This window comes from Sorex fumeus, unplaced genomic scaffold, assembly GCF_029834395.1.
Source record: "Sorex fumeus unplaced genomic scaffold, SorFum_2.1 ptg000044l, whole genome shotgun sequence".
Taxonomy (NCBI): Eukaryota; Metazoa; Chordata; class Mammalia; order Eulipotyphla; family Soricidae; genus Sorex; species Sorex fumeus.
Genome location: NW_026606101.1, coordinates 51,626,788 through 51,652,849, shown reverse-complemented (window position 1 = coordinate 51,652,849; position 26,062 = coordinate 51,626,788). Strand labels below are relative to the sequence as shown.

The following is a 26,062-nucleotide window of genomic DNA, read 5'->3' as shown; positions in this document are numbered from 1 at the left end:
AACAACTTTGTAAATCACGGTGTTTTTAATGAAAAACAATTAAATTAAAATTGGAAAACAAGATCCGTGACAGTTGTTTTTATATTATATTTACCTTTTCTTCTGAAATCTTATTTCCAGATTCTTGGATATTTAATTTCTTTTTTGGGGGGGTTTCTTTTGGAGGGGCAACACCTGGTGATGCACAGGGGTCACTCCTGGTTTTGCACTCAGGAATCACTCTAGGTGGTGCTCAGCGAACCATGTGAGGTGCAGGGGATCGAACCCAAGTCTGCACGAATGTGGCTAAGTCTCTGACCCTAGTGTTGGAGTACACGGAGCTTAGGTTTATTGGAATCGCACTCATCACTCCAGGAGGCTAGTCCGAAAGTAGTGAGTGGTCGCAAGGTCAACCTAAAGTCAACCTGCAGCAAACTATAAACTAAACTCCTGGAGTGATGAGTGTCTACGGCCATACCACCCTGAACGTGCCCGATCTCGTCTGATCTCGGAAGCTAAGCAGGGTCAGGCCTGGTTAGTACTTGGATGGGAGACCGCCTGGGAATACCGGGTGCTGTGATGAGTGCGATTCCGATGAACCTAAGCTCCGTGTACTCCAACACCTAGCATTCTTGAATATTTAAATTTCTTGATATAAATGGATATTTTGAGTTACTTTTAGTTAATTCCCTGTGAAATACAAAATATTTATGATCAGGTTTCAGGAATAGTGTTTCATCACCTGTCCCTTGGCCAGTGTTACTTCCCTCCATCAATGCCCCCATTTCTTTTTCCTTTCTTTCTTTTTATTTTTCTTTTTTGCAATGGTGAGAATCAAAACCAAGTGCCTGACACATGCGAGACATGCACCGAATTATTCAGTTGCAAGTCTGGCTCAAATTTATTAACTTTAACACATCTTTAACCCTCGGTTCTTTATCATCATTACCTTAGCCTGAATCTTGCGGTTAAAAATCGAACCCGAAGGTTTGTGGTGCATTACGGGTCAGCCTCCAGGTGAGTCCACATCCTGTCATGGTCAGCTGCGGATCTCTGTGACCCGGTTGCTTCTTCTCCCCATCTCATCTATGAGGGTGCATCTGACCGACAGTGCTCTCATTAATAACAGGCATAGTCTGGAGAATTCTTCAGCTTGATTCTGTAGAAAGTGAAGGGCTGAGTTAAGTGTACAGGGTCACGATCCCACTGAGAAGACACAGGCTCCTCCATCTTCCTCCAGCAGGTGGTCCTGTCCAGAAAGATGAGGCAGCCCCTCTTGTGTTTTTCTCAGTTCAGAACACATTGTTCTTCATAAAAAGTGACAAAGGTCTACATAATGTCACCTTTGTCCACATTTCAGATTATTTTTTAGGTTAAATTCCTGCAAGTAGAATTGCTGAGTCAAAGTGTGTAAAATTGCTCATTATTTCCAAAGACTTTGGAAATCTTCTTTACAAGGTTGTACTAATCTATAATACCCTATTCATCAGTATTTGAAGGTTTTTTTTTTAATACTCTAGAATTGGGCATTTATTCCTAGCATTTCCTCTAGGTAGAGGATATGTTGATGATGGCTCTTTCCTAGGACGTATGCCTGTTCTGGTAGGATAGCTTAGTGGTCCAGTTTTGTTTTCAGACTTTGCATCACTTGTTGCCTTTTTAGAGATTCCTAAAACACACATGCATGTTAGTATTCTGAGACTCTCACAGTAAAGAATGTGTTTCACTTGCCATTTTCTGATTTTCATTGAACTACATAATCCTTTTTGAAGAGTAATGATTATAGAAACAGGAAAATAGGATTACATTTGTAAAGTGTGCTGTTCTTGGGAAGTTGTTCCAGGAAGTTTCTAGGGACACTTTGTACGGTAGTATGAGAATTTCCTTGGAGCTTGAGTTGTTTGGATCCCATGATCGAAATCCTGGAGAACAGAAGCCCTGGTAGCTTGTTGAAGCAGATGTTTCTAGAAAGGCATGAGATGGAGCACAGAGTGGTTGGATGGTCTGAAGAAATGGACTCCAAGGTAAGCATCTGGGAACCTCATAGAATTGGTCTGCCAAAGGCGCTGATGCCGCTGGTGTGGAGAGGGGAAACCAGTGCCCACATGCAGATTTCTTCCCATGAATGGAAACAGAACTGGGAAATAGAGTGTTTTAGACCTTGTTTTAGAAGGAGGGCATCTCCACTGTACTGGAGTGAACTACTAAATCTTGAGAGGAAGAATCTCTGCTTGTCCAGCTAACAGACTTGCAGTGAAAATAAAGTAGGGCTGGAGAGAGGATGATACGGGGCTGAAGACCTGTATTTACTTTTCATGCATCCCACCTGGTTTGATCCCTGATTCTACCCATGGCTCCCTTAGCACAGGGGCAAGAATAGCATCTGAACACAGTTTTGTGTCCCCAAATGTGTCCCCACCACCACCACCACCACTAAAGTAAAAGTCACGAATGTTAATGTACCTGGAAAAACTACAGGAGGTGGAGTTAATGGAAGGTATTTTTTATGCCCTAGATGTGTCTCTAGGAATAGGGGCTAGCAAACATTTTATGTAAGGTTAATTAATACATGTCTTTTTGGCTTTGTAGGTCGTAGTTTTTGTTATAACACATAACTCTGCAAGGCAGCTATACACAATATGGAAGTGAATGAGTGCTGTGTTCCAATAAAATTGACACACACAGAAATGTGAACTTTGTACAGTTTTCACACATCATGGGATGCTATTTTAAAAATGTTTTCTCAATCATTTTTTCAAAGAATAAATGCTTAACTTACTTGCACGCTGTACAAGAGAACAGGTTGCAGACTGACTTTGGCTATAGTTTAACTCACTCTTCTAGACCATTATACTTAGCATATTTGAAATGGAGAGTTGTTTTGCCTTAAGAAGTAGCAGATAATTTTTTTTCTGATGATACTAAGTCAAATCACTGTCTTTTATTGTTCTTCAGAGTGAACTTGGTAGTAGTTTCATCTTTAGTGATAGAATTTAATTAATTTAGTGGGCTGTATGGAAACATTGGATAAGTTTAAGTGAAGATACTCTGTAAAATATGTTTCCTACCCAGCATTAGGAGCTAAGAACCATTTTTTCCTCTGTTTTTTGGGCCTATCATGTTTGGGAAAAGGATGGTGTACAGATACTTCATTTAGTGGCACAGTACAGGAGATAGTATAGAGGGTAAGGTACTTGCTTTGGATAGAGTGACCCTGGTTTGTTCCCAGAACTGCAAGGGACCCCCGCCCCCTCAGCACCATCAGCAGTCATTCCTGAGCTCAGAGCCTGGAATAGCCCCTGAGTACTACTCAGTGTGGTTCGAAACAAAAACAGCAAATGAATTAACTAAGAGGCTCGTTGATTTGGTGTTATTTGCCCATTACGCCACAACTCTTGCTCCTCAGACTGCTTTTTCCCCTTTGTCTTTAGGTTTATACCTTTGTTGCCTTATGGACAGAAACAAATTTCCTGTTAAAACTACTCCCTTTGTAGACTCACTGTCTCATGCAGAACCACAGTCAGAAGGTTCTCCTTGTCCTCAAATCGCATAGGATTTGTTCCCTCAATCAAGCCAAGATCAGTTTAAAATAAGGCCACTGAGACAAAGATGTGTCTTGCCGAGGGCTTCCGGGGCTCTGCAGTGCTCTACTGCGTGTCTCAGCTGACTTGGTTTGGAAGTGCCTGGGGTTTCTCCATGCTTCCTTTCACCTACATCTGCCTTTCCCGACCAGAGTTCTCTCTCTCCCTCTAGGTGCAAGCAGGGAATGTAGAGGTTGGTCTAGCTACACTGTCATCTAGGAATCGAGATGGGGTTCAGTGAACGTGGAGGGGAGAGGTGTGGGAACAAGAAGGAAGAGAGGAAAGAGGAGAGAGGAGGGAGGTGGTGTGTTTGGCTTCCTCGAGCACTTGCACCTAGGGCAGAGAGGTGAAACTGCAGGCGTTTCTGGAGAAGGATGCTCATTGCACGTCAGAGGCAGACCTGTGACCCTTCTTCCTTGCTGCCATATAGCCTCCCCTGCGGTAGACTGATACCAACAAACTCTGTTTAAATTTTGCTTTGCCTGTATCCCTTTTATTTGGACTTGACTAAATATAGTTGGGTGGTAGGGCAGGAAGGAGAAAACTGTGTAGAGCAGAAGTGAAAACACGCCAGAGCTTTGGCAGCTTTGGGATAGAAAAATAAAACTTTAAACATGCTTTCTATTTTGGGGACATCACAAGATGTTTTGTGCTTACGTTCATTCCTAAGTCATAAACTTAGTAGAGGGGCTGGGAATTTTAAGTTATCTCTTAAAAATATTAATTTGAAATTGAGTTAAAATTAGCCAAGGGACGTCGGGAGATGGAACAAAACCTGGGGGCTCAGCCTGTCTGGAAACAAAATAATAAATAACCTCGCAGGGGGGGAAGAAGCATGCAGTCCCCCTCCTGGCTGTGGGCCGCTGGGCCTGCACAGAGCCCCATTGTCTCAAGGAGGGACCAGGGCTGGGTGCTGTGAGAATAGACTTGGCAACTCCTTGCAGTGAGAACTGACACGGGTCAACCTCGGGGGTGCTGTCATCGAAGAGTCAACATGATTTCTGACTAAGAGGCAGTAGCCGTCATCCTGTGAGCTGCTTTTATCGCAACATAATTATCACATGCTGAATGCGCCAGTAGTCCGTTTCCAGGCATTTCCGCACTGGAAATCAGGAGGATGGTCTCCGGAAGTTCTCTCCAGCCTAGAAACAAGGCTAGGACTTCTTTCCTCTGGGAAAACCCAGGGGTGCTTTGCAGATCCAGCTCTCCCTGCTGTCCGACACTGTCACCGTGACGGAGTGGTTAGAAAGGCTTACCTTAGGCTTCACTCTGGGCTCCCCTGTCCTACCTTAGACAGCCAGGTGCAAGAACCATAGCCAGAGGAGAGCAGCGAGTTGGTGCGACAGCCTCCCCTGGAGACCCCACTGGTCAGAGAGTGCATTTCGTGCTGGACTTTCTTGCTGCCCAAGCTGCCCAGAGCAGATCTCTGATGGTGTCACAAAAGTCCTGCTCAGAAATCATTCATAGCCATGGTCCTGGCAGACATCAGGGGCAAATGCTCCTTCCTCCAGCTTGCTCCCCAGTGCTGCCTTCTGCTCTCAGTAGGGGCCCTGCGGTTCTGCTGTCTGGGACTCTGCTCCACAGCACCGTAGATCTCGCAAGTTCTGCAGTGAGATACGCGCAAGCACCAAAACGAAGCGTGTGATCCCGGGACTGGAGACATAGTGCAGCGGAGAAGGTGCTTGCCTTGCATGAGGTTAAACTGGGTTAGATTCCCTGCATCCCATCAGGTTCCCAAAGCCTGTCAGGAGTGATTCCTGAGTGCAGAACCAAGAGTAACCCCTGAGCACCACAGAGTGTGGCCCAAGAACAAAAACAAAATTTAAAAAAATGTGCCCCTGGTAAACACCACAGCGAGAGATGTGTGAGCACTCTGGCCAGGAATGTGTATGTGTGTCTGTGTGTCTGTGTGTGTGTATCATCACTGGTAATTGCTGCAGCAAGGGGACGGGAGGAAATATCTTCCATAACTGCACACAAAGAGAAAATGTGCCAAAACATTAAGAATGGTTTTCTCTTGGTTATATGCTCTCTAGTGATAATTTTACCTCACAGTGTTATATATTTTTCTAAATATTTTTTATAATGTCTAATACTGGTTTTGAGACAAATGTTCCTTTTTTAGTTTTTTAATTTTATTTTTATAAAGTTTGTTCACAACAGTTCATTACAGATAATACTCAAATAGCAATCCCACCACCGTGCACCTTCCCACCACCATAAGAGGAAGGTGTGTGAAGATTGTTGTATTTCATCCTGGAGACATTGAAGCCCTTGTATAAGAGATTACAAGCATGTATGTTAAAACCCAAACAAAGGTGTGCTACTTTTGGTACATCAGTGGGCTAGAGGATAAGAGGTCATGCGGCCATGAATGCGGCCATGTGCTTCAGGAGGTTCTATGTTGCTCTCTTCCAGGAGCTTTAGTTCATAGTCTCTGAATCTTGGCTGTTGATGAGATTATATATATGGCGCTGGGGGGAGGGGCTAGTTTGTGGGTGTCACTGCCAAGCTACTGGAAAACTGGGGATGTGGGAGGAGGAGGCCCAGTCCTGTTCCAAATGAGCTTGGAGATCTCAGTCACGGGTCCTGCATACCTGGGTTCCTCTGCACGTCCCTTCATAGGTGAGGCCTGTCCAAGCTGGTGGAGAGTGGTCTTGAGCATGGCTGCGGTTGGGTTCTGAAGGTTCTCAGCTGCCGAGTTTCTGCTTGGGGCAGGGAGGGAAACTCAACCTGCCCTCCTCCAAGGTACACGTTCCTTTTTTAATACTAAAATGTATCAGTATCTCCTAATTATTCATGATGAATTCTACCCTTACCTTCCCCTTTCCATTCAAGGCCTTTGCAATATTGTATCTTTCACCTCCTTCTCTGCTCTCCCAGCCAAGCTACAGAAAAAAACACAGAACTGCTTGCCTACCAGATATATTTGATGATTTATTCCCCTTCAACATACCACATTTTTTTTCTTTCTGTGCTTTTTTGATTTCATGTTCTTTACAAAGGTTTGTGTGCGTGTGCGCGTGTGCGCACCTAAGAACACTGAAAAAAACAGAAAAATATGAACAACAAAATCCTTAATCCTCTTTCTTAGAGATGACCTCTGTTAGCATTTTGATATTTGTCTTTTGGAAATATTTTCGAGCTCTGCGGTTAAGCGTGGTCTTGGCTGTCTCGCCGACTTGATTCAAACTCGTGTTGTTATTTGGGCCTCTCTTATCTCCGTTCTGGCCTTCAAGTTCCTTGACTACAGATAAACTACAAGAGTGACTTTCATCTTTGCAGCCTTGACCCGCTTGGAGCTTAGTGACTCGTCCCCAGGAAGCCATCCAAAGTCATTTGATGACTCAAAAAAGGGAGAAAACACAAGCATATAACTTGAGCCCAGACCATACAACAAACAGAAACATCACGATGACTACACTGCAATAGTGAATAGATCCTAAGTTTACAGGGGAAATAGTCTCATCTGGGCACATTACACAAAGAGAGCCCAGCCCATGAAGGAGGAAACTCTTACTTAAGGCATCACATGTAGACAAATGACTCTCATCTCAATCCTGGCCCAGGTTGGAGTCTCTGGGGGAGGGTTTTTATTTTGTTTTGTTAAAGAACTGTGATCCACAAAGTTATTGATATTTGAGTTTCAGGATATAATATTTCAACATCCATCCCACCACCAGTGTCAACTTCCCCCATCAGTGTCCCCCATGGACCCGTACCAAGCCCCGCCCCCTCCCCACCTATCAGCCTGACTTGCACATCACAAAGTTCCAGTGGTTGCCTCTTGGATCACTCGTTTTCAGTGTTACTGAGCCTGTGTTTTGGGCAGATGACTCTACCCCTCACCCATATCACCTGATTACTTCCTGTTCTCCTCTTCCCCCTTGGTTTCTTTCCTTCTGTCTTTCTCCTCTAAACACTGGGGTCAAGGACAATCTAGATATCCCTCCACCTTCCTACAATACATTTCCTCACCCAGTATTCTGTACACCACAGATAAGTGAGGTCATCCTGTGTTTGTCTTCTTCTGACCTGCTTCACTCAACATGCTGACAGTTGCAGCCAGGTTGCAGCCAGTTTCATGATTTCATTGTTCCTTGCAGATGCGTGGTATTGTGTATATATATATCCCACATCTTCATAATCCATTTGTCTGTAGTGGTACACCTATATTGATTCCATATCTTCGCTGTTGTACTGAGTTCAGCAGTGAATGATGGTATGCATTTGTCCTTTTGAGAGAGTGTTTCTGTGTTCTGGGGGAAGGTGCCCCCAAATGAAATTGCTGGGTTGTATGACAGTTCAGTTCTAAGTTTACTGAGAACTCTTCATACTATTTTCCACAGGGGTTGTACCGGGCAAACTTTCCACCAGCAGTGCATGAGAGTTCCTTTTTCACTGCTAGGGAGTTTTTTGTTTTTTGTTTTTTTAAATCTGGAACTCGGGAGATTGCTCAAGGATTAGAGCAAGTGACAGAATAGTTGGCTAGCATGTGTGAAGCCCCGAGTTCCATCTGGTAGTCCCCAGAAGCCCAGCACCAAGCTGTCTGAGACTCAGGGAGAGTGGCCCCCAGGATCCTCCCCTGGAACCACTGAGGGTGGCCCCTATGAAAACAATTTTAATGCCTGGGCTTAATTCCAGACCAAGCAAATTGGACTATAGGGCCAGGGAGGGCACTTAGCTATTCAGAAGAACTCCCCAAGTGATGGTCATGTAGTGTCATCCGGAATGAGAGCCACAGTCCGGGAGAGCTTTCCTTAGACATTGTTGGAGAAAGTTAGGTTGTGCCAGGTGGGGATGGGAAGGTGGCGGTGAGAAGAGCTCATGGAAATCATTCTGAAGGATATGAGCCTCAGAGCACATGAGTAAGAGTGCGTGTATGTGTGTGTGTGTGTGTGTGTGTGTGTTGGAAATCATTCTGTAGAATATGAACCGCAGAGCATGTGAATAAGAGTGCGTGCGTGTGCGTGTGCATGTGCGTGCGTGTGTGTGTGTTGGAAATTATTCTGTAGGATATAAACCGCAGAGCGTGTGAAAAAGCGTGCGTGTGTGTGAGTGTGTGTGTGTGTGTGTGTGTGTGTGTGTGTGTGTGTGTGTAGTATTGAGGCAATCCCTACCTCTGCCTTGAGCTTATTCCAGGCTCTCTGCTCAGGGATCACTCCTGATGCTACTCAGTGGAGCATCCGTGGTGTCAGGAATCACACCCTGGCTGATTCTGTGCAAGGCACATGCCGTAACTACTGTACTGTCTCCCAGCCCCATCTGTTCGCTTTTTTAATAGCCACCCCCCACCTCTCCAGCTCCCCAGTTCTTCCTCCTGCCCACCCCTCTGACCCCATTTTCTCTTAGCACAGTGATTGAGGTAGAATACAACCCATTTACCTCGCTGATTCTATCAAAGATCTGTCCAGGGATTTGACCCTTTACCTATTACACCCTAGTATAGCATGCTGTATCTCACATACCGTATTTCCCACATTGATGTCACCTTTTAAAGAGGCTATGAAACCAAACACCCTCCCTACAACAGAACAATCAGCAAATACTTTTTCTTCCCCCCTTTGCGAGGTTTTCTAACACCACAGAACTGAGTCGAACATCTGCTGCAGTTTATCCCAGTGGAAAAGGAAACCCACGGCTGGGGCTGGCTGTGTGCGGCCATGCCCCCGGGGCAGCTCACTGCAGGAAATGCTCATTTGCTGTTGTGTTTCCAGTGCTGTGTAAATCCAGACCAAAGTGACTTTGTGGCAATGGACATTTAATTAATGCGACGGACATATGTGAGCAGAACTCAAATCCAAATTAACTTGATTAATCATTGCATTGCTGGGTGCAGGAAGCATTTTGTTGGACTCTTACCAAGAGAAGAATTAACGTCCTCTGCCTTAAGGTTCCTGAATGTCAGGAAACCTTTTCTTGGTAAAGTCTGTATTTTAATATTACTTGTATAAGAAACTTTTCTGTTGGCCGGGACAAAACAGCCAACCCCCTCTCCCATACCCCGCCGCCCCAAAAAAGGTAAATAGCCAACATTTGTAATGGGGATGGCACCTCACACTGGGCACCTGGGAAGCTGCAGTTTCTGTTCTCCGCAGTTGTACCTAATTCTCTCTGTGTGTGCCCTACGTCTTCTCCTATGATAATGTTGGCCCAGTGCCAGAGGGATCTCAATCCTGTTTCCTTTTTAAATTTCCCGATTACCAACTCTTTGGTGTGTCGTTCTCATCTAAACCATTGCACCCCCAAGTTCTGCACACAGATGCCTAGTTTTTATTTTGACAGGCATATTTTCACATAGTCTCATTCAAGTCACCTTTTATGTATCTGTGTCCTGTAAACTGAGTCCTGGGACCACGTGTTTTGGCCAGACTAAGCATCATCCACCATTAAAAACAAAATGATCATACCCAAAAGGTGCTTTCCTAGACCTCATGCCATGACAGGCTAGTCCCAAAATGTCTAGAGAGAATTTTTATATATCTGTATCTTTTCTTTATTTAAAAGAAGTGCTTGGGTTGAATTACAAGAGAAGAGAGTGCCTTGATGGAGGATCTGAGAATAGTGAGTCTGTTCAGCAAATACAACATAAAAGGAAGAAGACATAAATTATACTGTATGGCTGAAATCCAATCATGAACAGCTTTGTAAGAGTCTATTTCACAGTGATTCAATAAAAAAAAATAAAAAAAATAGACAAAATAAAGTGTATCTTCACTGCAAAAACAAAAAAAGAAGACATAAATTCTGAAGTTCAGGAGTTGAAACTGTGCTAGGGTAAATACCTTTTAATAGTGTTTCCTCACTGCTAAAATCTGAATTGGTGTTGAAACAGTGTATGCCTGAAACTCAGTCTGAATAACTTTGTAATTCACAATGACTAAATAAATGTTTTTTTCACAAAGGTGTTTTGTGAACTAGTGTCTTTGAATCAAGCATAGGACAAACTAATCCTATTTGAAAAGCCTTCTTTTGCAAATGAATGTATTCTTTTGTAAAATAATAAAATAAAACCAATGAACAAAATGAAAGAATTAAGATGGAATATTAAGGAGAAGGCAAGGTTGATCAGAGGAATGTATGTGACAATTAAGTACACAATTATAAAGGTTTGGCTCCAAGTTTAGTGTTTTTTTTTTTGCTATTTTTGGGGGGGTCACGCCCGGCGATGTTCAGGGGTTCCTCCTAGCTCTCAGGAATTACTCCTGGGTGCTCAAGGGACCATATGGGATACTGGGATTCGAACCCGGGTCGGCTGCATGCAAGGCAAATGCCCTACCCGCTGTGCTATCGCTCTAGCCCCTCCAAGTTTAGTTTTGAGTGAAACAAATAGCTGGAAAAGAAACAGTGGGTCTCTGCCCCCAAATGAGGGGATATGGGACGAGCCCTTGCAGGATACGTTGTTCTCAGGAGTGTCAGATACCTTGGATTACCTGCTCAGAATAGTTACCGCCCTGCTTGGGAGGTGGTATAAAGGCCCAAACCCTTTGAAAAAAGGAGAGTGGAGCCAAATGCTCAGGAAAGGCGGAAGCCTCAGAGAAGGGCTGGGAAGAGAGATCTGGTACTAGGGCACATGCCCTGCCTGCGTGAGCACATGAGTCCCATCCCCGACTCTGCATGCCCTCCAAGCTCCAGCAGCACTGCTGGTGTAGACTCTGTTAGAGAGAGGACAGAGGACGGGAGGGCGCTCAGTTGCGAAACAGCTGCAGAATATCCATAGAGATAGCAGGCCGACTGGTGGGTCGCCAAGACTCGGGAAAGAGCGGGTGCGGGCACAACTGCTGATGCATCAGGGGCTTCTTGTGGATGGGGGAAATGTCCTGAAGTCAGACAGTGGTGATGGTGGTGGCATAAGTTTGTGAAAGACAAAAGAACATTGGACTTAAGGGCCCCAAAGCACCGTTCCAAGGAGACATTGTGCCCTTAGGTTCATTGCAGCACTGTTTGCGATAACCAGGATTCGGAAACAACCTGAGTGTCCCAACAACTCTGAGGGAACAGAGGAGACAGCTGTGCTGTATCTGCACAATGTAATAATAGCTCTGAGAAAATAAGAAATCTGGAGCAGGAGAGATAGTACAGCAGGTAGGTCATTTGACTTGCTGACCCGGGTTCGATCTCCAGCATCCCAAATGGTCCCCCAAGCACTTCTGCCACCAATGAAAGAGAAGAACTCTGGCAGTTTGTTGCCACGTAGGCGGAACCAGAGGGTGTCATGCTGTGTGGTCAAAGGCAACAGCTGGAGAAGTGGTTTGTAGACTTGAGCTCACCAGGCAGCACTCAGGGGCGGGGAAGCACAGGGGAGATGTGAGGGGTCCTTGGGATATTGGTGGAGGATAGCAGACTCTTCGGTAGTAGGTGTGATGTTCGAATGTTATATGCATGAAATCCATTAACAGTATTGCAAACCATGGCATCTCAATAAAAATGGAAAAAAATGAAGTAAAAATATTTAGGGACATTTTATGTATATAGAGGTTATCTCCTAAAGCTGTAATTTAAGTGATTAAAAATAAAATGGGTAAAATAGAAAACGGGAAGAAAAGCGTCTCATGAACTAAAAGTTACGTCTTCCCCAAGATGCACATTTCTCAAAGTGTAGGTGCTGCTTTAGGCTGGGATTGGGCCCCATTGGGTAAAAATTGTCCTTTGTGATTTGAGTTTTTATCCATTGTAAACTCTCGATAGCACAGCGGGTAGGGTGTTTGCCTTGTACGCAGCCAACATGGCTGACCCGAGTTCGATTCCTCCGCCCCTCTCGGAGAGCCCGGCAAGCTACCGAGAGTATCTCGCCCGAACGGCAAAGCCTGGCAAGCTACCCGTGACGCATATTCCATATGCCAAACACAGTAACAAATCTCATGATGGAGACGTTACTGGGCCCACTCGAGCAAATCAATGAACAACGGGAGGACCGTGACCGTTATATAAAATTATGAGTTTATTGGACAGTTGGGATGTATCTGAACCCTAATAGCATCATTGATATAAAGATATTTCCTCTCGTCCTTATTCCAGCAGAGTATAGATGAAGCAAGATTGGGCATAGATGAGGCATGATAATGACTTTTAAAAATGTTTTTATCTTTTAGAGGTACATCCCTCTAAATGCTTCTTGGGGTTGTGATCACACTTGGTGGTGCTCGTGGGACCATGCTGGGCACTGAGCCTAGGGCGCCCCCATGCAGAGTCTCTGCTCGAACCCTTTGAACCCTCAAACCCCAGTCGCCTTTCATCGTTTTCCCCCTTAGGTCATTTTCTCACCTCTCCTCATCCCGCCTTGTTTTCAGTTTCTGTGAGAACTGGAGTTCATGCACATGCTTGGTTGTGATGTTGACTGGGGTGCCCGTGTCATTTGGGGAGCTCACACACTCTAGCCCAGTTCCCCAAGGGTCCCCAGGGTGTGTGATGCTGCTCTTGGTGGTGCCAAACACATGCCAGGTTGTGTTTGGCCGGAAACCACCAGGCAGCAGAACTGTCAGCTGGGCTCAGGGATCGAACCCGCCATCTCACACTCGAAAGGCAGAAGCTGTACCATTGAGCCAGCTAGCAGCTATGCCCCCTTCCCCACAAGTATTTCTAAATAAAATACTGCAATATCTAGGTTTCACTTGATGTCATCCAGCAGATAGTATTTAGATGAAGCAAGACTAGCCATATGTGGGTAACTGAAAAAAAAAAGTTGATCTCCCAAGGTTTGTGTTAAGTTTAAAATGCTTCATGATACAATGTTAAGACAGATTTTATTGTTTTCTTAACTATGAACAGATTTATCATCATAGAGGTTTTGCTCATGAGAAATTGTGCTATTTACAGCACTTGTCTCATTTGCTGATTTATGGGTGATTTCTGAGAGTTTTGAAGCCTGGGTACTGGCTCTGTGTCAAACGAGTAAGTTACCATGAAATTCTAGTCCAATCACCCACAGCTTTTTTTGCCTTCCCCAGGCTTTTCAGAAATTGTGGCGGGAGATAAAGGAGGGAAGAATAGTTGGATGCCTCATAAAGGCAGAAAATATTTGGATGCTCAGTATTCATCCTTTACTTACTTTTTGTTGGAGATCACAATTTGCAGTCGTATTACAGTTGTTTTAAGCTCAGAATGTTGCTGCCCGGCCCCCTCCGTCAGTGTCCATATTCCTGTTCCTCTGTCCAGTATCCCTCCACACAGTTCATTGTCCCGTGGTCCCCCTTGCCCTGCCACAGCCCTGGTTGGGTGTTTCCACTGGGTGTTGTCCGTCTTTGAAGATAGCTTTACCTTTTACTTTGTCTCCCTTTGTTTCCTGGTTCTTCTCAAGCTTCAGGGGCATTTGAATGCCAAAGTCCTTACATTTAGGATCTTCCTGGGAGGGGAGCAGAAAACTTCTGCATTTATCTTGGAACAGAAATCCACTTTGCTAAACTGTGTACATCAGCCCTAGGACTGTGGGGGAAAATGGGGTGAAGTTGGTGGTTGTTCTGCTTGCCTGTGGCTGCCAGCTTCTATCTCAGCACTTACTCTTTGTTCTTGTGAGAGATCGTAACCGGGTCAGTTGTGTTTACTCTGATACTGAAGATTGGAACTTTTATTCCTAGAAACATTTATGACACTGATAAATGTTAGGTGTTATATTACACTGAGTATAGGGGTTCATTGTACCTGAAACTTGTTCTTAATGTTTAGCGAACGATTATGTACTTACTACAGACTAGGTATGTTGCTTTGCCATGGTCTGAGCTAGAGTTGAATTTGGAGGGGGGAATATGCTTTGGGGGGTGTCACATCTAGTGGTGATCAAGAAGCCACATGTGAGCCCAGGGATCGAACAGGGATCAACCACATGCTAGGCAAGTCCCTTACTAACAGCCTCTCCAGCCTGAGAGCTGAACTGTTACACTATTTTGGGTTCCTGTCCTGTATCCCCTGAATTTTGAAAATACCTAATAACTATGAGATACATGCTTTGGATGAATGGGACTTGCGATGAAAATGAAGTAGCTGAATCTCAAAGACAGACTCTACTAGCAGGCACAGAGGTTCAGGATGGAGGATAGTTTTATAGGAACGTGTCCCATTGTTTCGTGCAGTGAATGAGCAAGCCAGTTGGGTGTACTTTGCTCAGCACTATACCACAGCTGCCTGTTCCTCTTTTCTTTCACCATGATGAACACCACCTCCTGTAGCAACTCCTGGGTGTGTGCTGTCTCATTGATCCTCAGAGTGGCCCTGACAGGAGGGTGGCTCTACTCTCTCTTTATCCAGACGGAAACCAAAACTGAGCCAGTCAGATCCCTTGCCGCACAACCAGTTATTGGTAAATCTAGGCACCAGACCAAGGTTTTCTTGGTCCTAAGCCCTTGCTTTTCTCTATAACTTGTGTTGCCACTTCTTTTTTGTTTGCTGACATAGTGTGCCTTGGATTTTTGATAGATCATCTTGCCTATGGACTGGAGCGATAGCAGAGCAGACAGGGCGTTTGCCTTGCACGTGGCCGACCCTGGTTCAATTCCTACCTCCTTCTAGAAGAGTCCGGCAAGCTACCGAGAGTATTCCACCCGCATGGCAGAGCTGGCAAGCTACCCGTGGCGTATTCAATATGCCAAAAACAGTAACAACAAGTCTCGCAATGGAGACCTTACTGGTGTCTGCTCGAGCAAATCGATGAACAACAGGAGGATAGTTTTACAGTGCATCTTGCCTACATCCTACATTTATATAAGATGGAATGGTTATTAATATTTAAGGAGTACCAAGAGTATCATGTAAATGGAAGTCTTGAATCAAATCTTTGGCTGTTTGGCCAGAGGAAGGCAAAGATCTACTATTCCGTGTCCTGCAGCCATCAAGAAATGGGCCTTTGTCTGTGAGTGAGCTTTCTCAGCACTCTGCGTGCCTGAGGAAACTCCTCATACTCTACGGGAAAGGTGAAGGGTCTGGATTAGGCTGGACATTAATCCCAGTTGGTTTGGGAGCACTGTGTTCATAAAGATCATGCTCTGACAGTGGGATCTAGTTAGTGTAGGTGTACGGTGAGCTACAATCATAGGTATGTATGTGTAGATAGATTGGTTCTCAAAGCACTCATCAGAATCAGTCAACACATATTTCCTGAGCATTTACTGTGTGTCGGGCACATACAAGGAGTGCTAAGAGCCTCTCAAAGGTTTACGCCTAATTGGTATGGATAGGATTTAGGGAATGATAAAAGCTTAAATGTTGCTGTCCTCCCATTGTTCATCGATTTGCCCGAGCGGGCCAAGTAATGTCTCCATCGTGAGACTTGTTGTTACTGTGTTTGGCATATCGAATATGTCATGGGGAGCTTGCCAGGCTTTGCCATCCGCACGGCAATATACTCTCGGTAGCTTGCCGGGCTCTCCGAGAGGGGTGGAGGAATCGAACCCGGCTTGGCCGGGCTGGCTGTGCACAAGGTAAATGCCCTACCATTAGAGGTAGAAAAAAATCTATAAATATAAAAACAGAACTGTGTATTATTTCCATATCCTCAAACTGAACAGCCTGCTTACTTCATGCTTGTCTTGGTATTTCGGCTTTAATTTTTTTTTAATGAATAAGAATGCAGGTAAAGGTAAAGGCCCTCCCGTTGATCGTCGATTTGCTCAAGCGGGCCCAGTAATGTCTCCATTGGAGACTTTGTTGTTACTGTGTTTGGCATATCGAATACTCTCGGTAGCTTGCTGGGCTCTCCAAGAGGGACGGAGGAATTGAACTCGGGTCGGCCATGTTGGCCGCTTGTAAGGCGAACGCCCTACCGCTGTGCAGGGGAGAGTGATATGATAGCATGATATGATTTTGATAACATCATAAAAGAAGTTAGATTTGATCTGGACATTCAGGGGTGAGTAGAATTCAAGGAAGGGGGAAAGCTGTTTAAAACTAGCTTGGAAAGATAAGAGTGTATGTGTATTTAATGTGTGCTGGGGATTAAGAATGCAGTGATTTTGCTAAACCAGAGGAGTGCCTAGCGTCTTGGAGTGTCTGTAGTAGTGAAAAAAGAGATTTTCCCTGTAGTAGCTCAAACCTTTGGAAACAGGTGGCCACGCATAGACTAGACTGATGGTTGGGAAGGCCAATTAAGGGCCTACAGATGTTTAGATGTTGGGCAATAAGGGTCAGAAGTAGGGTATTGACTGAGGAAATTAAACAGAAGCAGTTGGTGGAAGACATACTAGGATAAGAGAAGCAACAGACTTGCAGAGTTAGTGACTGGGTATGCACATCTAGCGAGGGTGAGGAAGTGGAATTGTTAAAAAACAATCCAGTCATTCTGATGAGGGAGTTGGAGGAGTCTGCCACGTCAAGCACGTACAGAAATTAGAAAAAAAGAGGTGGATTTGAGACTAAGTTTGAGGATTGGGGAGATGACATTCAAGGCTGAGTATGTGCTTTGCATGTGAGAGTCTTACAGTGGATCGAGCGTTTGTCTTGCACATAGCTGATGGACTTCAATCCTGACACCCCATTTAGTCCCCAAAGCCTGCTCAGAGTGATTTCTGAATACAGAGCCAGGACTAAGCTCTGAGCACAGCAGGGTGTAGCCCCAAACAAGTTTTGAATTGTCTTCTATCTTTAGGTTCTAGAGACTGTCTAAAATATTCAGATTTTAATTTCACTGACAAGATTAAATTTCCCACTAAAAAGATGGGAAAGTGGAGGCTGGAGCCAGAGGGTAGGGTGCTTGCTTTGCACACTGCCAACCTGGGTTTGATCTCTATATCTAACCCATAAGGTCCCCTGAGCCTGCCAGGAGTGATCCAGTGATCCCTGAGCACTGAGCCAGGAGTAATTCCTGAGCACTGCTGGGTGTGACCCCCCCAAAAAACAAAAAAATAAAAAAGTGGGAAAAGTAGAAAAAAATTCAACTACATTGAAATTTTCAACAGAAATCTATTTCTCACAGTTCTGGCGACCAGGAAGTCAAAGATGAAGGAATGGGAGTACAGAAAGGATATTTGGGAGTCAGGTTAGTATCTCAAAGGACTGGAGCGTGCAGGGGCCCCAGGTCGGTCACTGGTACTACCTGGGCCCCTGAGTACTGAGCCAGGTAACCTTCTACCACCAGGCGTAGCCCAGAAACAAACAAAAGGGAAAAAGTTTGTTGAACATTTTCTCTAGTTCTAATGTGCAGAGGAAATAGGAATATTTGTAGTTAGAGAATTAGTTACAATTTTTCCTCTGAATGAGGAGAGCTCAGGGGATGAGCTCAAAGGACCAGAGTGTCCCCTTACACACTTAGTCCTTGGGTTCAGTTCTAGGACCTGAGAGGCTGGGAACCCCAACTCTGCCATGTCCATGGCTCAGCCCATCATTATGCCTTAGCGCCCACCAGGAGTGGTCCTGGGGCTTTTGAGCATTGCTTGCCTGTCCCCTCACTCCCAGAGACAAGGTCTGTACATTCATTAAGTAATAATTCCTTTTGCATTATCAATCTTAACTCCTCTATCTCTGCATGTGGTCTAGTAATGGAGAGCAGAGATTATAGGTGACATACATTCCTTCTACTCAATCCTAAATAAATACACAGTGTGTGTGAAAGTGTCCCCTTACCATCTGTGGCCGACTTGCTTAGAATTCCAAATTCTCTGCCTTCCTTCCTCCCCAGGGATGTAGAGAAACCCTCACCAGAAACGTTGGAGGTGTGTCCTGACCACAATATGATGTGTGTGTGTGTGTGTGTGTGTGTGTGTGTGTTAAAATGCTCTCCAGGGGATTGCTGATATTGGCTGAAGCTCAAAAGAATTTATCTAGAATATAATCTCTAGTTTTGAAGAATTTGTAGTCTCTCATTTAGTCAGTATGCAGGATTAAAGCCCCGATACCATTGTGGTTGTGGTGTACTTTAATTTTTTTGTTAGAGATGGTGCTTGATTGCTTCTTCATCTCAGGAACAGGCCCTCTTCCCCCTGCACCAGGCTAATTCGTGGTCTTGGCTTGCTGTCAGGGGGCTTTCGGACACACTCCTACAAGTTGGCTCATTGTCAGAGTGCCTTCATCTCTCAGTGAGCGATCACATCCTGGTGAAATTCCAGGTCAGGTGGTCACTCCCATTTTCTTTTTTCTCACTCATTAGTGAAAGAACCTGAAGATATTTTTTCCCTTACACAGGAGACATGACCAAGACGACAAACCTGCATTCAGAGCATGAAAAGTTTTCAGTTTTTAAAATAGGCACCTGGAAGGAAGTGGTGTGGGAGTTGCCACAGAGGCGAGGCTACCCAGTCACAGATTTGTAAGGAAGAGGCTGTTGGCCCTTTCAGAAGAGCAGTTTGCCCATTCAGTCATTGTTTGCACTTCTTGTCTTGCCCATAATTGTTTGAACTCTGGACTCCTGCATTCATTATAATCACTAGTCTTCAATCAGTAATGGATTATGCATTTTAATTTCTTTAAACTGGTTTTACTCTTCAGGTGATGACCCCAGCTTCTCAGTTTTTTTCTTTGGATATTTATTTATCTGACTTATAGACAACAAAAATTGATGTTTCACAGTTCTGAAGCCTGGAAAGTCAAAGATGATGAAATCAATAAATTCAATCTGGTGAAGATAAGCTTGCTAGTTCATTTCATATGTGACCATCATCTTTCTTTGCTCTCATGTAACACAAGGACCTTTGCTTGCTGGAATCTTTTTGAGAAGGTCACTGTAACAATAAGTAAATCCCATTCATAGCTTCACAACTCAGGGCCTGATCTATCAAAGGTTCCTCCTTTAAATGCTGTTACACTGGGATTAAGATTTCAATATGGGCATTTTGGGTAGACACAAACATTCAGTTCATAACAGCATTACTATACGTCTAACAGAAATTTAAATTGGCTATGAGGCTTGAAGGTGTCTGACCACCAAGATAACAATACACATCTAGGTTCAAAATCTGTGAAAAGCTGGTTTTAAATCGATCTATTCTTGTATAATACTAGAATAGTAGTAGTAGTTTGTTTTTTTTAACCTGACTCATTTAAGAAAATGCATTTTACTTCCTTATAGATTGTATTAATGTTTAAGCTTATGTTATCATTTATAGTTTGTGCCGACTACTAACGTGTTCTTATATTTAAAAGAATGTTACTGAAGGATAATCTTGAGATTTGTGTTCCCCTCTTATTTCATTTTTTTAAAATAAATGGAGACGTTACTGGGCCCGCTCGAGCAAGTTGATGAACAACGGGAGGTTTTTGCTTGTTTATTAAGGCACCATGATAAGGCTATTCATAGATGAGTTTCAGGCATCCGGGGTTCAGCAGCAGTCCCACCCCCATCGGCTTCCCTCCACCAGTGTCCCCAGGTTCCCTCCTGTGCCCCAACCTGTCTGTTGTTAAGTTTGATAGATCTCCTGCTCTCAGTATTGTTTGCTCTGTGGTTAAGATACTTAGACACACCCCGCCCCTCCATCACTGATGGACTGAGGTCCCTGCCCCTGCCTGTTACTTCCCTTCCCCTCTACCACTCCTCTGCCCCTCCATTTTTTTCCTTCCTTGTTCTTCTCCTTCCTGTACTCTGGGGCCAAAGATGATCCTATTATAAAGGCATCCCTCCCTGTAATAAACCTTGCGTTTCCTCGTCCTGTTACTCTGTATTCCACAGAAATCGTCCTGTGTTTGTCCCTCTTCTGACTGACTTCACGTAGCATGATTTTCTCCAGTTCTATCCAAGTTGCAGGCGAATTGGTATTTATTTTTTAAGACCAAGAATCTTATAAACAAGTGAATAGGTGTTTCACTTTTACAACACAGCCTTGGCACATATACTTCGTGTGACTGTGCTATATTCTCATTCTCTTGTCAAATCAAGCTATAAAAAGGGGGGGGGATGTCTATATAATTTTATATTTAGATATAAAGTCATTTAAAACTCTACACATATCACTTATATAGAGATCACTAAAATTCTAATGGCTGGAAAAAGATGAGAGGGACTTGAGGAAATGCAGAGGCGCCAGTGAGTGACGTTGGCATTCTTTGTGTCGAGGGCGGTGGGAAGCAGGTTTCACCAGCCCAACTTCCAGAGCCGATGTTTGAATGCGTAGAGCAGGCCTGGAACGGGGCTGCCACGGTGCAGCTGTGTGGGGTGGGGCGGAACAGTTGGCATATTCTAAGTCAAGTGGGGAAACGTAGCCTTAGCCGCCTCTACTACTGGTATGGAATTCACTGACTGGAGAAGTAAGACAAATTCCGGGGAGTAATATACTTGGGGACATGGGTGGTGGAGAATGTGCACTGGTGAAGGGATGGCTGGGTGCTCGATCATTGTATGAGTGAAACTCAAACATGAAAGTTGTATAACTGTATCTCACGGTGATTCGGTTAAAAAAAAAAAAGACAAATTCCATAGCTTGAAAGAGAGCTTCCAGCTGACCTGTGAGTGGGAAGAAAGAAAGTAGATATTCCAAGAGGTTTGCTTGGCTTCCCACCCCCCTGGCCAAGGATGACTCTGTGGGCAGTGTCCTGTCCATCAGCTGCTGCTCCCGTCCTGGCAAGGAGGCCTGGGGGTTTGCTTACCTGGCATGCTGGCACTTGCCGACATATCAGCGAACCTTGTGCTCGTTGTGCCATCCCATTCATTCTTCCTCATTCTCTGCTGTTGTTGCTGCTGAGTTTGAATAGGGTCCCCCTGAATGAGATAGGAGCGAAACTTTCATGAGCACATTTAGGGAATTTCTAACTCAAACTCAGTCATTTTCTCTCTCTCTCTCTCTCTCTCTCTCTCTCTCTCTCTCTCTCTCTCTCTCTCCCCTCTGCCCCGTCTCTCTTCTCTTTCTCTCCCTCTCTGTCTCCGTCTTTCTCTCCACTTCCCCTCTCCTCTCCTCTTCCTTCTTCCTTCTCTCTTCGCTCCCCTCTCTCTCTTGTTCTGTGTTACTAACAGGAAGGGTTTGGGTGTTTTTTTGATAAGAGTTATAAGAACAAAGCACCTAACCATAAATACCATAGACCTCCTAGCCCTGGGATTTGTTGGTAACTGCCCCCAAATAGAAAGTTGTGACAAATGACACCAGGATAGGGGGCTGGAGCTATAGTACAGCGGATACGGCGTTTACCTTGCATGTGGCCGACACAGGTTTGATTCCTAGCATCCCATAGGGTCCCCCGAGCACCGCCAGGAGTAATTCCTGAGTGCAGAGCCAGGAGTAATCCCTGAGCACTGCTGGGTGTGACCCAAAAAGCAAAAATAAATAAATAAAAATGACACCAGGATGATAATGGTTTGGGGAGCTTTTAAATATGTCAACATCGTAAACTCTTAATTCTACAAAGTTAAAATAAAATTATAGGGGGGTGGTGAGATAGTACAGCAGGTAGGGTGCTTGCCTTGCATATGGCTGATCTGGATTTGGTCCCCAGAACCCTTTATGATCCCCTGAACCTGCCAGGAGTGATCCCTGAGCGCAGAGCCAGGAGTAGGCCCTGAGCACTGCCAGCTGTGGCCCACAGACAAAAAAGAATAAAATTATACCTCCTCATAGTTTCGAGTTAAAAGTCAAAAATAATCAGATTATTATTTAAGGAGGAATGAACATTCAGGAAGCTAAAACAAAGTAATTGCATTCTTATCTAGATGGAAGTTATTTGAAAATTGTTTTGAAGTTTTCTAGTTCTCTGGCTTATTTCTTTGGGAAACCTGGATTCTGTTTTTGCTGTTGTTCTTTTCTGCTTTGCCCAGTCACACTTCTAAAGAAGTCATAAAGGGATGAAAGAGAGCCAACTCTCAAATTTAGCGCAGCAACATTGAAATACTTAGAATCTCTACAGACTGAAACATTTCCCTTGAAGTATCAGAGAAGTCTTTTTTTTTTGTCATCCTGCTTCCAGACTGTTTTCTCTTTTCCCATAAAATGCTTCAGATAATTTCTGCAGGAACCCCTGGCTCAGCAATTTATTGTTTAATCTATCAATACCGCTCCAAGATACTTGTCCAAAGAGCATAAAAGGAAGATTTGTAAAAGATACGTGCTTTACAACAGCATTGTTTACAAAAGCCAAATTTTGGAATCAACCTTACTGCCCATCAACAGATCACTGGACAAGGAAGCTGGGTTCAATGGGATACTCTTTGGTCATTAAAAAAGGATGAAATTGTGGGGTAGGGGGATTGATTTAAGTGGTAGAACACATGATGTATGAACCCAAGTTTAATCCCTTGGCAGTTCATGGGGCCCCTGAGCAGTGCCCTTATTAAAAAAAAAAACAAAGAAAAGGCCCACACAATTGTGTGTTTCAGACAAAGTAAGCGAAGCTTCAGGTGTTTACAGTCTATGAAATGAGTAGGAAAGAGAAAGGCAATTTTTTAAAATTTTTTTTTTATTAGTGAAACACCATGAGGTACAGTTGTAGATTTACAATTTTTTGTGCTTGGGTTTGATTATACAATGATCAGATACCCATCCCTCCACCAGTGCCCATTTTCCACCACCATGGATAATATCCCCCCCACCCCCATCCCCCCATCCCCCCCTGCCTCCATGGCAGGGCAATCCCCTGTGTTCTCTCTCTCCTTTTGGGTGTTGTGGTCTGCAAAAGAGGCATTGAGTGGCAAACATGTTCAGTCCATAGTCCACTTTCGACATGCACCTCCCCTCCTGGGAGGATTCTCCAAACACCCTTTATTTGGTGTTCCCTTCTCTATCTGAGCTGCCCTGAGAAAGGCAATTATTATTAAATGGTTCCATCCATGTGTGGAATATGAATTTCTGTCATAGACACACTGACAGGAAACAATAAAACTAACACCTAGACTTGGTGAAGATTTGGGTGGCCAGGACAGGGAAGAGGGGTGAAAGGAATGAGCAAAGGAGTCCTTTTAGCTAAAATTTCAGGTTGCGACAAACCAATAATGTCAGTGAAAATAATGTTCATAAATTTAAGCACTGCCGGGAGTGCAGCATCATTCCTTGCAGAATCATTCAATGCAGAATCATTCCTTGTCGCTAAGTACCTGGAGCTGTGAGTGAGAATCAGCTCCACTGCAGGGCGTGTCAGCAAACCGCCTTAACAATCACTGTGTGAGTGTCAGTGTTACCTGGGTTCCAGCCTCCCATCCTAAATAAGAATGGGACCGTCTGTTGGATGCCCTGTAAGATGTCACATCTCTGACTTAAGACATCTTCAGGCAAAAACTGTCATACCACAAAGAGGACGTCCTACGATAAATAATCAGCAGCCTTATTTTTAGGATCATGTATTGAATTAGAAGTAAGTGTGGTGTGTGTGTGTGTGTGTGTGTGTGTGTGTGTGTGTGTGTGTGTGTGTTGACAGTAAACTAGAGCTTTGTATTTTTGCGTTTGCCAGTAGGTTTTGGAATCACGGTCTGTGGGGCCCACAGATGACAGGATTGTCTCTCTTTAAGTTTTAGTGCTTGGAGTCGTGGCTCTTGGAGAAAGGTCTCCTTCCCAATCCTGGGGTCCTGGCTACCTTGTTTTGCGGGAGGTGTACAGGCATGGGCCATGGCTTTGCCACAAAGTCAGCCCTCAGGCCACACACCAAACCAGAGGTAGGCTAGGAATTTTTATGTCTTTGTATCACCTTCTCACAGATCAGCATTTTTCACTGCCACCCAAAGGCACTTGGCAATATTAAATGTGGCTGCAGATATTTTGGTCTGTTTGGCAACAGCTACATTGCAACCAGGCTGTTTGTTGGGTCAGTGACTCCAGGCTCTTGTTTTCTGTGGCCAGCGTTTTGTTGATGAGCATCTCTTTCTCCGCTCTGGTTCCTACTGTTGTGACCATAGAGGGTGGGAGTGATGTTAGCTCAGAGCAGAAGGCAGCCCAGTGATGGTAGACGCCTGTCATCTCCTGAATCCTGCTCTCCTCTCTGTCTCTGTCTCTGTCTCTCTCTCTGTCTCTCCCCCCCACCCACTTTCTCAGCCATCTTGGGGGGAGGGGAAACAACTTATGGGTGAGTGTTATGGTTGTTTTGGTTTTGGGTCCACACTCAGCGTTTCTCAGGGCTTACTCCAGGATCTGTGCCTCAGTAAGGTCATCAGCCTCCCCGAGGTGCTTCCTGCCCAGGAAAGAGCGCGTTTGCTCTGGTCATGATAGAAATCAATCAGAAGCAACGTTAAGGAACCAGCATGGCGAGAAATTGGTTCATTGACTTGGTTTTCATTATGCTCAGAAATCGCCTGTTGATGTGTGCATGTGTGTGTTCATGTGCGTGTGTGTATGCGTGCGTGTGTGTCACCCTCTGTATAAAACACCCTGCTCACACACATGCTGCCTTGTTCACGATGGACTTCAGTTATGAAACACCAAGTCAGAGTCGGTGTTTTGAAGACTTCCTGTCTGGTGAACAGTTACTCACAGGGTCCTTTAGTGCAGGACCCTTTGTGACTTGACAGTCCCTTAAAGACATCCCTGAGCTATAGTTATTTTAATCATATTAGTGGCTGGTTGTCCATGACTGTCCCTTCCCATGACTTTGTTCTCAGTGTTTTGAATCTTCACCTATGTTCCCTGGGGTGCAGTTTTCTGTTCAGGATGCAGTCTAGACTTTTTCACAATCACCGATGGCGATTATTCATAGGACAGAGCCCCATTCACTAATGCTCCCAGCCCATTCCTTATGTGTATATCAGATCCTGAGTGGGAGAGAAATGTGAGTCCAAGGGCCAGGCTCTTGGGATTGAAGATGCTTAATAAAATGAAAATAAATGCCTAGTGGCTTCAGAATTACATTTCTGCTGGCTGTAAGGCATTCTGACTATGTTATTGTTGAGTTTATAAAAATCATCAATGGATTCGTATGATGCTTGCAAAGCAGCAATTTTCTGAACCTCTGAGAGGCTGTTTGAATATTTCCCCCACCTTTGCCAGAACAATTTCTTAGAAAGCAGCCCTAAATTCTTCCCACTAGCATTAGTCTTGAAAGTCTCTTGAGTAAGTGCAGGCCTTCGAGCTTGGTAGTAAAAGAGCGTAAGTTCTGATTAGGTATCAGATCAAGGTTTGTATTTTGTTATTCCTCTTAGGTATATGAAGTATGGCAAGTAATTGGAATTTGGTTGCCTGTCTGTGAAGAGGCAATGAGAGAGTAAAGAGCCCAATGTAATGACATACATAAAGTGAGTTAGTGTGCTGTTTCACACAGATTTGGGCTTTCGTACCTACTGTATAAAACTGGAAAAAAAAAAGAGACCTCAAGTGATAAACCATATGAGATTAGAAGGTTAATATACCTGATAATAATATACATTGTCAGATTAATATATAATCTAGTTCTGCTGGGCATCTAGCAGATAAAAATTAACATCAGAAGAAGAAATGATTTTGATCTGTACTAGAATAAGGTTTTATTTTTGTGGGGGGAGTGGGTCAGTGGAACATGCCTAGAAGTGCTCAGGGCTTGTTCACTCCTGACTCTGTGGTCACGGATTTCGCCTGCCTGGCTCAGAGAAAATAATGGGGGCCAGGGATTGAACCTGGGTCAGCCATCTGCACAGCGAGCACCTCACCTGCTATCCCTCTGGCTCCTGAGCTAGACTTGTGTTTTTGGAAGTGTGCACCAAGACT

At 44.4% G+C, this 26,062-nt stretch overlaps 1 protein-coding gene and 1 non-coding gene across 4 annotated transcripts in view; both read left to right on the top strand.

The window, feature by feature from the left end:
• Positions 1-26,062, top strand: part of IGF2BP2 (insulin like growth factor 2 mRNA binding protein 2) — a 180,019-nt gene that overhangs the window by 58,012 nt on the left and 95,945 nt on the right. The gene's annotated exons all lie outside the window — the stretch shown is intronic.
• On the top strand, positions 444-562 carry LOC130030908 (5S ribosomal RNA). The gene has a single exon (XR_008793567.1). It is a non-coding gene; the product is annotated as a 5S ribosomal RNA (ribosomal RNA).